We start from the raw sequence: 15,150 nt of genomic DNA, 5'->3' as shown, positions 1-15,150 counted from the left end.
ATTTTGGTCCTTTTTTGTCCTACTTTGAATTATGTAAATTCACTCTTGGGACTAAGTGTCCTTTAGAGCTCTGGGATGCTGGCGTCTTGGCTTTCCATCTCATGGGACTGTTGTAAGGAACAAATGAAATGAGTTTATTCATGTAAAGTGATGAAAACAGTGGCTGACAAAGTAAGCGCTCAATAAATGCTAATTGTTATCATTCTACTGCTTCACATTGGCCTGTAGCCTTTCATTTCATCCCCTGCAGGGTCTGTAAGTCCATTACCAGAAATGGAAGCCTGGGATCACCATCCATTAGACTAGGAGACATTTCTTCTAACCTCAGTAATAGGCAAGAGCCGTCTGTTATATTACAACTCTATTATGTATCAAAAAGGACTCAAGATAGCTTACAACATATGATAAAAATAGAAAAACAAACATACAAATCAGCATTAGGGAAAGGAGAAAGCCTGGAAGACCAAGATCAGGACAACTTTTGACATGCTTGAGTCATCCAGATAGGGATACAAACTGAGCATTCTGGCAACTAACGTGAGTAAAGTGAGTAGAGCATTTGCTTACTTAGTATTTGGAAAGAAAAAAAAAAGTCCATTCCAAGGAAAACAAACCTTTCCTAATAGATTTAAGATGCATTTCTCCATTGGTCTGCATGTAATTATACATTTGGTAACAAAAAAAATGAAAACCAACATATTCTCCGCAGCACCTAGCATATAGTAGGTTCTCCAGTGAATAGTTCATAGTGGGGGCTCAGAAGGGTAGGGGTGGAGTGGGGTTAGAAGGAGCAGAGCACAGAATGCTTGGATAATCACATAATAACTGGGTGCTAGAAGAAAAGATCTTTTCACACATTTGAGTCCTTTAATTGCTTACATAATGGGATGAAAAAAATTGAAGTTTACAGATGTTACATAACTTACCAAGGACCAGGACTGGGCCCCTTAAGCTGGCCCCTGGCATGGTCTGGAGAAAGAGCCGTAAGGAAAGGCATAGAGATGGGAAAGCCCTGTTTGTCCCAGTAGATGAGCTGGACTGTGGCAGGAAGCTCAATGAAGTGCAAATGAGAAGCTTGACTTAGAACTGGGTACCTCGATGATGGCACCCTGGGGTCCTAGATTGTGTTTGGGTTTAATAAAGGAACTACAGGAGGTTACTGATCGTATCGTGCTAATCAGGTGTGGTTTCAGGGGGAAGGACTAATTCTGGAGAGGAGACAGGATGGTCTGGCAATGAGAGAGAGGGCAGTCAGAAACGAGGTGGGAGGCTGGACTGTAAGGGCAGTGGTTTCGGGACTCGGAGAGGGCCGGTTGTTGGAAGACACGGTGCCCAGATCCGGGCGACGAAGAAGAGCCGGAGGTTCCGTTCCTTAATTGCTCTTAATTTTCACGAAAGCTACCGGCACCTGCAGGGAGGGGTTCTGATCTGCCGTCCGCAGGTAGCCAATGAACAACACGTTAAATGCCGACCGTCTGACAGTGATTACCTTGCGTCTTTTTGAAGAAGTGAATGTGGAACCAGAAACGTCTGGGATGTCCCGTGGGGAGGTCAAGTCAGAAGGGAAGAGTGATCACTGGGAGGGCCGGTGCTCACTGCGAGCGACTCGACTCATGGAAGCCCCGCCCCAGGAACGTGCGCCTCACGCGGCGCGCACGTGCCAGCAGGCAGCGCGGGCCCCTCGTTCCCGCGCGCCCCGCGTTCCGACGCGCTGCGGCCCTTCCCGGCCTCCGTCGGCGGCGAGCCAGGCGCGCGGCGGTTCCCCGACGTGGGCGCGACGGCCGCTCCCGGAGCCTGCGGACGCGGCCGGGCCCAGGCTTCCGCGTCCCTGCGTCCTGCGGGCGCTCCCGGCGACGCGGGCCCCTACCCTCCCCAGGCCCCCCCCCCACCCTGGCCTCCGCGTCCCCGCGTCCTGTGGGCGCTCCGGGCGACGTGGGCCCGGGGGCCGGGAGAGCGCGGCGTCCGGGCGGCCCAGGAGAGGCTGCCGCCGCGGCTGCTTGGGTTTCTTTTTTTTCTTTCTTTTTCTTTTTAAACTAGCTTGCAGGCTTTTACTTTGCGACAGTTTAGAACTAGCAGTCACCACCTCGGTTCACCTGCTGAGAAGGACGTGAGCGCGGTTTACCGCCCGGACGCAAGCAGGGCCGGCGGTGCGGCGAGTGCCCGGCTCCCCGGGACCAGGCGGCGGCGGGACGGCAGGTGAGCGGCGCGGGTGCCTTCGCCGGCGCTCTGCTTCCCCTCGCGGACCTCGACCGTGACTTCCGTTGTTCTCTACGTCGTCTTCGTGCCTTTTGACAAGGGGTGTGCAGAGCCGACTCTAGATTCTGCTTTACTACGTTTTAATGAAGGAAGTGCATTGTTGGCTGTGTTCGCTGAGTCAGTATACTTATTTTTCAGGGTTTGTGTTGAAATTCTAGTGGTTTTCCGCCTTTCGTGATAGGAGTTAACCTGTTCCTGCACACGGATCAGCGGGTGTTGCATCTTCTGTAGTTTTTAGCCGTTGGGGGCTCCGGGGTGGCTCGGTGGGTTGAGCGGCCCACTCTGGTTCGGCTCAGGTCACGATCTCACGGTTGGACGGCCTGCGCTGTGGGCACAGAGCCTGCGTGGGATTCCCACTCCCCCTCTCTCTGCCCCTTCCCTGCGCGCGCTCGCTCTCTCTCGCAAAAGAAATGAACTTAAAGACCTATTTTGTAGCAGTTGAAGATAGAAAAAGGAACATGGATGGGGCACCTGGGTGGCTCAGTCAGTCCGACTGTCTCTCCTTCTCAAAAATAAATACGTGTTAAAAATCTTTTTTAAAAGAAAAAGGAGCATGGACTTTGAAATTGCCAAGGAATAGCCTCTGCCTGAGATCCTAGTTGATGGCTCTTTATGCAGAGTTTTGGGACATAGAGGCAGCAGCTGCTGATAAATTTAACATTTACATCTCATCAAAGCCATTTTTGCCTCTCTGTGTCACCTTTTGCCTTTACTCTCCCAACACATGAGGTCTTTTCAAATCTGGTTGTGAAAGGAAACGAAGGAGATGGAAAGGAAGGGCGATCATGTAGGGTGATAGAATTGAGGAAAAGGGGTTGGAGGGGAATCAAGACACCAAGTCCATATCTACTGGTTGTTTTGAAGTTTTGTTTTGTTTTTAATGTTTATTTTTGAGAGAGACAGAGTGCGAGCCGGGGAGGGGCAGAGAGAGGGAGACACAGAATCCGAAGCAGGCTCCAGGCTCTGAGCTGTCAGCACAGAGCCCGACACAGGGCTTGAACTCACGAATTGTGACATCATGACCTGAGCCGAAGTCGGACACTTAACCGACTGAGCCGCCCAGGCGCCCCTAAAATTTTTTTAATTTAATTTTAAATCCTAGTATAGTTAACACACAGAGTTATATTAGTTTCAGGTGTCCAATGAAGTGGTTCAACAATTCCATCCAATGCCCGATGCTCATCACTTCTTTATATCCATCCCCCCTCCACACCCTTCTGGTAGCTGTCGGTCTATTTTCTGTAGTTAAGAGTCTGAAGTCTGTTTCTTTGTCTCTCTTTTTCCCCCCTTTGCTCTTTTGGGTTTTTGTTTGTTTGCTTCTTTAATTCCACATACTAGCGAAGTCATAAGGTATTTGTCTTTCTCTGAGTGTTTTCACTTAGCATTATACTCTAGCTCCATCCTGTTGTTACAAAAGGCAGATGTCATTCTTTTCTATGGCTGAATAATATTCTTTTGTGTATATATATGGTGCCTCCATTCACGCATATTTCGTCTGCCTCCATAGTTTGGCTATTGCAAATAATGCTACTATGAACGTAGGGGAGCACGCGTCCTTTTGAGGTTGTGAATATTTTGAGTAAATACCCGGTAGTGTGATTCCTGTGTCATAGGGTAGTTCTGCATTTAATTTGTTGAGGAACCTCCACACTGTTTTCCAGAGCGGCTGCACCAGTTTGCATTCCTGCGAACGGCGCGTGAGGATTGTTTTTTCTCAGCATCCTCGCCAACACTCGTTGTTTCTTGTGTTCTTGGTTTTAGCCATTCTGCGGGGGGGGAGGTGATATCTCCTGGTAGGTTTGATTTGCGTTTCCCCGATGATGAGCGATGTTGAGCATCTTTTCGTGTGTCTGTTGGCCATTTGGAGGTCTTCTCTGGAGAAGTTTCTGTTCATTTCTTTTACCCGTTTTTTAATTGGATTATTTGCCTTTGGGGTGTTGGGTTGTATTTTGCTGAGATGTTTTAAATGAAACTGAAACACCATGTAAGTTCATCCTTGCCTATTTCATTATGCATTTCTAAAGACCGGGGACAGTTTGTAACCACAGTGTAACCACAGTGCTACTATCATGCCTGAAAAAAGTAACCGTAGTTCCTCGAGACCCTTCATTTTGTAGATGAAGTACAACCTGAGCCACATCTTCTGTTTTGGAAAATGGACAGAAACTAAGGTAGTTTGGCACCGGATGTGGATCCGTACTAAGTTCAAGGGTTGAGGTAGGGTATTTCTTCCCACGTGATGCTCACCGTTTATCCCAGCTTCCAGGACCCCGGACTGGAGCTATATTAACCTAGCCAGTTGGTTTCTTCAGAACATTGGCTTCTCCTGGGAAGCTGGAGATTTGAGTCCTCGAGAACCATTCTCTGATATTTTCCCTTACTTTTCATCTTCTCGGATAGGCCTCTTCCCGCGGTTGACAATTTCCTTACAACCTCATAGTCTAAAAGGACTCTTTTTTTTTTTTTTTTTTTTTATTTATTTATTTATTTTTGGGACAGAGAGAGACAGAGCATGAACGGGGGAGGGGCAGAGAGAGAGGGAGACACAGAATCGGAAACAGGCTCCAGGCTCCGAGCCATCAGCCCAGAGCCTGACGCGGGGCTCGAACTCACGGACCGCGAGATCGTGACCTGGCTGAAGTCGGACGCTTAACCGACTGCGCCACCCAGGCGCCCCTAAGGACTCTTGAGCAGTGTGGCAACTGAAAATAAAAACATCCCACATCCGGTCCAGCAGCAGATCCTCCTGGCCCTGCTTCAGAATTGTTCCGGAATCAAACTGTTTCCCACTGTTTCTACCCTGACGCAGGCTGCCTTCCTATCTCTGCTGGAGTGTCGCCTTCTAACTAGTCCCCTTGTTTTCGTCCTTGTCCCCTTCCCACCCCGGGCACACAGACACACAGTCTGTTCTCAGCACACGACCAGGAGGGACCCTCTTCAAATGTTTGTTCATCATGTCACCCCCGCTCAGAACCGTCCTGTGGCTTCTCGTCTTACTCATCGTAAAAGCCAAAGCCACAGCCCCTGGGGTGGCCTACAAGATCCCACCTAGTCTGGCTCCTTACGACCCCTTGAATCTAACCTTCTGTGGCTCTGCTTCTCATTCTCCTTCCTCTGGCCACACTGGCCTCCTCTTGTTCTTCAGCGGCCTGGCTGCTCTTGCCCCAGGACTTCCACATCTGCCCTTTACTCTGCTTGGATGGCCTCCGCCCAGACCTCACCTCCTATGCCGGCTTCTCAGCGTGAGGCTGTTTCTTGTCACCCTACTTGAAATTGCAACACAAACCCTACCAGAATCTTCTGTCCCCCTGTCTTGTTTTATTTTCACCTATAGCATATACATGGTACTTTCCTTTTAAAATTTTTATCATCCACCCCGTCACTAGAATGTAAGCTTCATGAGAGGAGAGATTTTTATTTATTGTATTTACTGCTGTGTTTTCGTTATCTGAAAGAGGAAGCGCCTAAGGAATGAACACACAGAAAAGTTGGTCTTTGTCTTTTTGTTTGCTTCAGATTCAGGGATGAGAACTTAGGCGGAGTCAGTGATTTCAGAGCAGAGGCAGAGCATTATTGAATAAGCAGTCCCAGAGAGACACTTTGAAAACCTTCCTCAGCACCCTCTGTATGAAGAATCTCGTGTCAGGGAGACTAGCAAAGCTTAGAAGGAATTGTGTAGGAACACATCACAAGAAAGTGCCTTGTTGAAGAAAGGGGCTTCACAAAAATTACCACTTACCTAAAAACCCCACTGTGGAGCAGGAGTATGAAAGTGATGGGTTTTGGAAAAGCTAAGGCAGTATTCACTGAACAACGGAGGGTTCTTACGGACAGATCTCATTAATTGTACCATATATGAGAAGAGCTTCACATGGAATTCAAAGGCAATGAAACATCAGATCGTTTTTACTGAAGAGAAAACATATTGTTGTAATGACTATAGGAAAGACTTGTACACCATTCCAGTCTCATTCAAGATAAAAAAAAAAAAGACAGAGTCCTTATTTATCATCAGAGAAGACATAAGAAGAGAGGTCTTGGGGGCGCCTGGGTGGTTCAGTTGGTTAAGCGTCGACTTTGGCTCAGGTCATGTTCTCGTGGTTCGTGGTTCAAGCCCCCTGTAAGGCTCTGTGCTGACAGCTCAGAGTCTGGAGCCTGCTTCGGATTCTGTGTCTCCTTCTCTCTCTGCCCTTCCCTGCTCATGCTCTGTCTCACCCTCTCTCTCTCAAAAATAAACATTAAAAAAGAAGAAGAAGAGAGGTCTTATGCGTGCATTGAATGTGGCAGATCCTTTACCCAGCATGCCTATCCTGAGTCAGTGTCACATAATCCGTATGGGGACGAGGCCCTATGAACACACTGCGTGGGAAAAGGCATTTCGTTGAAGTACCTTCCTTCCTGTGCAAAATAGAATTCGTATATAGTCAGTGAATGTAGGAACATTTTTTGACAGATGTCTTTCTTCTCTCCCTTTCTCTGTTACCCTCAATACCTCACCCTTCCTGTGTCCCTCTCTCCCACTTCTTCTCCCTCCTTTCTATCTTACTACATCAGAACTCATACTGGGGAGAAACCATATGAATTCAGTAAATGCAAGAACACTTGTGGTCACAGTTCACATCTTACTCAATAAGGGTAGGAGAACTCTTTCAACCAAACGCATGGCTTATTCAGCACATAATATATCATGCTGGAGAAAAACCAAACAGATGAAATTAATATGGGAAGGCCTTCACTTGCTCCGCACACGTTGTCAAACATCAACCACTGATGCCAGAAAAGGCTGTACAAATGTTGTGAACAGGAGGAGACCTTTAAGCTGTAGGGTCCAGCAGCAGGCCGCCGCGAGATGGGCCACTTTGGCAGGAAGAACGTTTTGAGTTAAAAAGCAATCAAAACCCAGCAGATTCAGGAAAAGCTATTTACCTTCCCCAACAACAGCCTAAGAATAATTTAGATAGAGGTCCTTCTCCGGGAAGAGAGCTGTCCCCATGGGTAAGTACACTATGGTATAAACTAGGTATGGTGGGACAGGGAGGAACCTAGCAAGACCTATTTGACAAGCGTCCTCTCTGTGTCCCATTCGTTTACCAGCAAATGTTTGTTTACCAAACATGTATTCTTTTTCATTCTTCCTGAGAATTGCATTCCTGCCCTTTGAGTCCCAGACCTCTACTCCTTTCTCCTTAGTTGAGAATGACATGTGTCCCTCATTTTGCTTGGCTGTCTTTGGAATGTCATGTCTGTGTGGATTCCCTGTACGTACACTATTAAATTTGATTTTCTCCTGTCACATGTGTCTCGTGTCAATTTGATTCCTAGTTCAGCTAGAAGGACCTTGAAGGGGACAGGAGATTCTTGCTCCCCAGCAAAGTGTAACTCATCTCCCACTATGACTTGACACATACAGGTTCAAAACATTATCTCATCAGTGTGGGAAATCTTTTGGTTTTGTGTCATCTATTAACATCAAGGAGTAAATAAATACTAGTGAGAAGCCCTATCAGTCTGCCAAATATGGAAGGATCTTCACTCAGAGTTTATGTCTTTCACAGCAACAGAGAAACATCTCAGAAGCAGTTCTGTTCTTACACAGCATCAAAACTCTGTAACACACAACACATACTTCTGGTTTCCAATCCAACATGTAAAGAACTTGGAAGTTATCATTCCCATCCTCCCAACGAGTAAAGCTACAGAAACTGAAAATTAGCAACTCTTCTTCGATTCATCAGAGAATTGCAGTCATGGGGCAACAAATACCACCTGAAAACTGGAGAGACAGGCAGACACGGAGGGTCATAACTTACCAAGAGCAGAAACTGAGGCTGGAGCCAGTTACTGATGGGATTAAGTACAGGCTGATTGACTAATTCCTGAAGACTGAGCATGGTCTAACTTGAGAATTAAAAAACCGGGGGGGTCCGACCTTTGTGGAGCCCTGCATTATGCATTATTATAAAGGTTACCTCTAGGAGCCCTTCTCACTGTGAAGATCTGAGAAAAATCCTTTCCCCGCTGGAAGCAGTGATTTTGAAATATAGCCAGAGCTATTCCATTCTCCTTAACAAATGCCCTCGAAGAAAACTGTTTTACTAGAGTCTGGCTACATGGGGGAAGGGAAGTTCCCAATCCTAGCCCCCTCTTGCCTTCCTGTCTCTCTTAAAAGGGAGGAGGAGTACTGAGAAGTACTTGTGACAGTCCCAGCCCGGGTCACAAGCACACTAAAAGACTGATGCCTAACCATAGATTAGAGAACACTTCCCCACCCACCCTGACATCTTACCACCTGTCAGTGTGGTTCCTATATGATAACGGGGGATTACACGTGAAAAAGCTGTAATGTTACTAGGTGAACAGGGGAGACTCCGGGCCCTGAGACCTCAACCCAGCCTTCCCAAAGCCATCACCGAATGCTCTTGCTTGGTCTTGTCATGAGAAAGAATTCAAGGGCAGACAACACAGTGGATGAGCAACGCAAGAGGACGTTTATTCTAATGAAGGTACACTCTCAAGTTGTGAGAGTGGGTGAGCTCCAGGGAGAGTGAGCTGTGCCCTTGAGGTTTACGTTTCTGTCTTTTATTGACAGTTGTGCATGGTGGTGGTGGAGCGGTGGATTTCTTGGAAGCAAGGTTTTGTGTCTTTTCTGCTTTTGGTCAAGGGTTTCTTGTCATGGCATCTGCCATCTTGGGCCCATCTGGTGTGATGGGGCTTCTCATGAATGCTGCCCGGACAGACCTCTGATCCTCCCCGCAGCTGGGCATGGCTTCCTCTTTGCTGGCCTCCAGACATCCTGTCAGAGCCTAACTAACTGCCTGCTTTCATAATAAGACTCAGGCTATATTTAAGAAACAGTCTCTAGGGAAACCCAAGGACAACAGAGGAGACAAAAACAAGGACACAGAGGAAATTAGCCTCTGACACCTATGGCTGAAGAAAATATTAAACACAGTCGAACTCCTAGCCACACAAACATAAAATCCCACACACTAAAGGCCTGTTTACTTCAGTTCCTTTTACCCAATATATTGTATCTGGATTTCAATAGAAAATTACAAGGTATACCACAAAGCACAAGACGAGGCTAAAGAGACTAAGCAAGTGTCGATGAGAAGCAGATTCCAATATGGCAAAGATTTTGGGATTATCAGACCAGGAATTTAAAATATGATGAATATGTTAAGAGATTTAAAAGGGACAACATAAAGGGCACCTGGGTGGCTCAGTCAGTTAAGCATTCGACTCTTGATTTTGGTTCAGGTCATGTCTCACAGTTCATGAGTTCAAGCCTCCCGTCGGTCTCCACAGTGACGCTGTGAGGCCTGCTTGGGATTCTGTCTCTCTCTCTGCCCCTCCCCTGCTCGCTTGCTCTCTCTCTCAAGATAAATATTTAAAAATTAAAAAAAATAAAATAAAAGGAACAGCATAAAAGAACAGATGGATAATGTAAGCAAAAACTCTAAGAATGAATCAAAAGGAAATGCTAGAATTCAAAAGCACTGTAAAGAAATGAAGAGCATCAGTAGACTGGACACAGCCAAGCAAAGAATCATCGAGCTTGAATATATGTTAGTAGAAACTTCCCAGACTGAAGAGCAAAGAGAAAAAAAGAATACAAAGAGCAGAACAGAATATTCGAGAACTGTCAGGCAGTTACCAAAAAAAGTGTATCATACTTAATGGGAATACCAGGAGGAGAAAGAGACAAAGGACCAGAAGAAATGTTTGGAGTAATGATGGCTGAGAAGTTTGCCGAATAAGTGACAGACAGAACATAACTGTGGGGATCAAACTGATATGAGAACAAAACAAGGTCAGTCGTATTTATCATCTTGTGAAACTTAATTAAAATGTATCTGGGACTTTTCCATTGTTCAGATAAAAGAGTGTTAGCTATTCAAAGACCAATTTGTGTGCATTTAACTTTCCTAGTCCACAGTCTTATGCACCAAGACCTCAGAAGTATTATAATCACCACCCCACACATTTATTCCTCGTAGTGAGCTCTTTGTGAGGAACTGAGGGCAACTTTTGCACAAATTATTTGATATACAGTAAAACCTTGGACTGCGAGTAACTTGTTCTGTGAATGTTCTGCAAGATGAGCAAACATTTCTAATAAATTTAAACAAGTGATGTCTTGGAATACCAGTCGTACGGAACACCAAATGTCACATGATCACAACTGAGCCAATAGTGTTCTCTCTCTCTCTCTCCCTCCCTCCCTCCCTCCCTCCCTCCCCCTCCCTCCCCAGGGTTGTGGGTGATCATCTCCCATGCTCAGTCTGAGGCCGAGGTGTTTGGCACAAATCAGTGATTTTTCAGCACGTTGGAAGGTGCCCGTAACTGTCACTAGTGTATTTTTTGTTACTTCCAAGAACCTGTGGACAGTCTTTTGCTTTTCCAGAAAAGTGAGCTTAGGAATGCTTTGCTTCATTCTAGGTCAGGCTGCCTGCAGATATAGACCCTTTCCTCTGCTGCCTCGTCACCAGTTACATTAAATACAGTATATGACAAGAGTTTATCAACACTGCACTGTAGTCAACATCCGTGCGAGTGTATACAATGGCCCCCATGCAGAGAAAGATTCCATTGAGCCAACAGGTGGCATTGATTTTGTCAGTGATAGTGAAAGTCTTCCTACACAAGAACCCTCCTCTCTCTTGCCTCCCTCACACCAGCCGTGAAAGTTTTCAAAGGGAAGTGCAGGTTAATTTGTTTATTTTTCTTTATATTTTCTTGATTTTTTTGTATTATATTACAATATTGTAGTCATTTTTATATGAATATTTCTCGGTTGTGGAATGAGTCATCTGAGTTTCCATTATTTCTTTTGGGGAAATTCACTTGGATACACAAGTGCTTTGGATTACAAGCATGTTTCTGGAAGGAATTATGGTTGCAAACCCTGGTATTATTGTATTGTTAATCCCAGGAGTACTGATTTAGCAAAGCAATGACAAGGAAAGAGGTTTGGAAGACTTCGAAGTAAATAACACCATGCTGCTGTGTAAGTACTGATCAAAGGACACAAGTCAGGAGTGGCTGGATGGAGATGTGTAGGGCGAGGTATGTGGGAAGGGGCACAGAGCTTCCATGCCCTCTCCTGGTACTTTGATGTACGCACCAACCTGGAAGTTCCCGGAACCCCTTAGGTTGGGGTTTTAATGGAGTCATTACCTTGGCACCATTGGTTAAGTCCCTGGCCATTAGTGATTAACTCAACCTCTAGCCCCCCTCCCCCTACTTGGAAGATGGGAGTGGGACTGAAAGTTCCAACTCTCTGGCCACCTGGTTGGTTTCCCTGACAACCAGCACACCCATCCTTAGGGGCTTCTGGCGCCTAAGGATCTTCACCTCATTAACATTAACTCAAGGTGGTTGAATGGGGCTTTTGTGAATAACAAAAGATGCTCCTTCATCTTTTTCATTCTGGAGCTTGTTTCTGGAGCTGGGGACAAAAATCAAATATAAAAGTAGTTGCTTCTGTTGTTTTTATTACTGAGCAAATTACAAGGGTTTTTAGGAGCTCTGGAACTGAGACAAAGACCAAGTACAAATTTCTTTTTATGATATCACAATCAGAAATAGAAAAGTTTGGAAAAGAACAAAACTCAAGAAAGAATTGAAAAAAATAATAATTTCAGAAATGAAGACTAGACTACAAGGAACAGAAGAACAAATAAATACAAGAAATAATACATCGAGAGAAATAAGGTAGACAAATATTTAAAATCCGAACTAAATCAAGAGATGAGGAATTGATGGAGGCAATGATCATCAGTGGCTGACAGCATTGCCATTCCGTGCCTCTGATAGAGGTATGCAACACCACCTATGAAGTATCCTTGCCCCTTAAAATCAATATAGATGTATTTATTATTTTTTAATGTTTTTGTTTTATTTTTGAGAGAGACAGAGTGCGAGCAGGGGAGGGGCAGAGAGAGAGGGAAACAGAATCTGAAACAGGCTCCAGGCTCTGAGCTGTCAGCACAGAGCCTGAGGCAGGGCTCGAACTCTCAAACTATGAGATCATAATCTGAGCCAAAGTGGGATAGTTAACCAACTCTTGACTTGGGCTCAAGTCGTGATCTCACGGTTTGTGAGTTTGAGCCCTGCGTCAGGCTCTGTGCTGACAGCGAGGAGCCTGTTTGGGACTCTCTCTCTCCCTCGTTCTCTGCCCCTCCCCCACTCATGCTTTTTGTCTTTCTCAAAACAAATAAACATTTAAATATTAAATGTATTTATAAATTATATATAAATATAAAAAGGATAAAGATATAAATAATATAGATATATCTGATCAAACCTCTTGGACCTATTGATTTATAGGAAACGCAGGGACAAAAGAAATCTATTAAATGATACTGTGGAAATACAACCAGCAAAATCTAGTACAACGATAGGAAACACTGACAAACAACATAGCTAATCCAATTAAAAATTGCAAGAAAAAAATACATGGAAGAAGACTTCATGGATTAAAAAGTCGCAAGAGACAAATAAACTAAATCATAATATATGGGTATTATTTGGATGCCAATTCAGCTTGTTAAAGTGAGTTAGTTAGGTTCCAACAAGTGTTATGCCCAGAATTCGTGATCCCCAAATACCGCCAGGGAGCCGAGTCCGATGCAAAAGCAAAGAGCCTTTATTAGAGCTAGCTCGAGCTCAATCCCCTACCTGCACCAACGCAGCGGTGAGATACCAGGGAAAGAGAGCGAGTTTCAAAAGGACAAAGGTTTTATTGGGGCCTAGGGGCAGTTGGTGAGGTAATGGCTATGGCCTCAGCCGATTGTCTGGGGAAGGGTCCTGGGGAAGGGTCCGAGTCCTGTTAGGCAGGTGAGGGGGGGGGTTACTCAAGGGGAGGAGGTGTGGTCAAGGTGAAGGACACAGAACAAGATGGAGTCGGCCGGCGTAGGCCCGCCCTTTCACAAGGTGCGTGGAGGTCGGCCAAGAGGAAGTCATGGTCACCTTTGGGAAACTCAGAGGCCTGTCAACACAGCATTCCAGAACAAGGCACAGGCCCATGATGACTAACAAAGTAGGCTGGAAACCCCCAATCAAATATAGGTAAGGTACAAAACCCTTCCCAGAAATCCTCACCTCAAATAATGGATATCAGACACCCCCTTGTTAACAACTGTCAATAAAAAATGAAACCCAAACCCCAGGGCACCAGCTCTCTCTCTCTTGAGTTCACCTGCTCTCACATGTAAAGAGTGTCCTTTCACTTTAATAAGTTTTGCTGCTTGTATCACTGCACATCACGTCATGTGTCCTTGAATTCTTTCTCATGAGGAGACCAAGAACCTTCAGCGACATCTTTGGGATGGACTCAGGGCCTGGGGTCGCCCCAGTTCACCAAGCAACAAAACAAATACTTGTAAAATTTAAAAAATATATAAACAAGAAAATGTGAACTGGGATATTATGTAGCTCCAATGAGAGAACATATATAGAAATAATATAAATACTGTAAACAACAAACAAGGTACTAAGACCATTTTAGATTGAAAGCAGAAAGTACCTTAGGTGAAGAATTTGAGTTATGTGAGAGGCTATTATTTCCTAGTGCTACCAGATTTATTAATTTTCTTATTTTATTTATTTTTTAATTTACACCCAAGTTAGTTAGCATATAGTGCAACAATGATTTCAGGGGTAGATTCCTTAATGCCCCTTACCCATTTAGCCCATCCCCCCTCCACAACCCCTCCAGTAGCCCTCTGTTTGTTCTCCATATTTAGGAGTCTCTTACGTTTTGTCCCCCTCCCTGTTTTTATATTATTTTTGCTTCCCTTCCTTTGTGTTCATCTGTGTCTTAAAGCCCTCATATGAGTGAAGTCATATATTTGTCTTTCTCTGACTAATTTTGCTTAGCATAATACCCTCTAGTTCCATCCACATAGTTGCAAATGGCAAGATTTCATTCTTTTTTATTGCCGAGTAATACTCTATTGTATGTATGTATGTGTGTGTATGTATGTGTATATATATTTTATACACACGTACATACATAAAAGGGGTATATACATATATATGTACACACACACACATATACACAATACATCTTTATCCATTCATCCGTCAGTGGAAATTTGGGCTCTTTCCCTACTTTGGCTATTGTTAATAGTGCTACTATAAACATTGGGGTGCCTGTGTCCCTTCGAAACAGCACGCTTGTATCTCTTGGATAAATACCTAGTAGTGCGATTGCTGGGTCGTAGGGTAGCTCTATTTTTAATTTTTTGAGGAACCTCCTTACTGTTTTCCAGAGTGGCTGCACCAGTTTGCATTCCCACCGGCAGTGCAAAAGGATTCCTCTTTCTGCGCATCCTCGCCAACATCTGTTGTTGCCTGAGTTGTTAATGTGAGCCATTCTGACCGGTGTGAGGTGCTATCTCATTGTGGTTTTGATTTGTAGTTCCCTGATGATGAGTGATGTGGAGCATTTTTTCACGTGTCAGTTGGCCATCTGGATGTCTTCTTTGGAGAAGTGTCTATCCATATCTTTTGCCCATTTCTTCACTGGGTTGTTTTTGGGGTGTTGAGTTTGATAGATTTTGTATACTAACCCTTTATCTGATATGTCATTTGCAAATATCTTCTATTCCGTTGATTGCCTTTCAGTTTTGCTGATTGTTTCCTTTGCTGTTCAGAAGCTTTTAACTTTGATGAAGTCCCAATAGTTCATTTTTGCTTTTGTTTCCCTTGCCTCTGGAGACGTGTTGAGTAACAAGTTGCTGCAGCCAAGATCAAAGAGGTTTTGCCTGCTTTCTCCTGGAGGATTTTGATGGCTTCCTGTCTTACATTTAGGTCTTTCATCCATTTTGAGTTTATTTTTGTGTCTGGTGTAAGAAAGTGGTCCAGGTTCCTTTTTCTGCATGTTGC

At 44.8% G+C, this 15,150-nt stretch overlaps 1 long non-coding RNA gene across 1 annotated transcript in view; it reads left to right on the top strand.

The window, feature by feature from the left end:
- Nucleotides 1–1,881: 1,881 nt before the first annotated feature.
- The window catches only part of LOC122219459, a 34,750-nt gene continuing 21,481 nt past the window's right edge, over nt 1,882–15,150 (top strand). Inside the window, exon 1 of the long non-coding RNA XR_006202377.1 lies at nt 1,882–2,196. This is a non-coding gene — a long non-coding RNA (uncharacterized LOC122219459). The remainder of the gene's footprint in view (nt 2,197–15,150) is intronic.

Source organism: Panthera leo, chromosome B2 (genome assembly GCF_018350215.1).
Source record: "Panthera leo isolate Ple1 chromosome B2, P.leo_Ple1_pat1.1, whole genome shotgun sequence".
In the NCBI taxonomy this organism is placed as follows: Eukaryota; Metazoa; Chordata; class Mammalia; order Carnivora; family Felidae; genus Panthera; species Panthera leo.
Note: the sequence above shows the minus strand (reverse complement) of the source record. Positions and strands in the feature narration are given on the sequence as shown.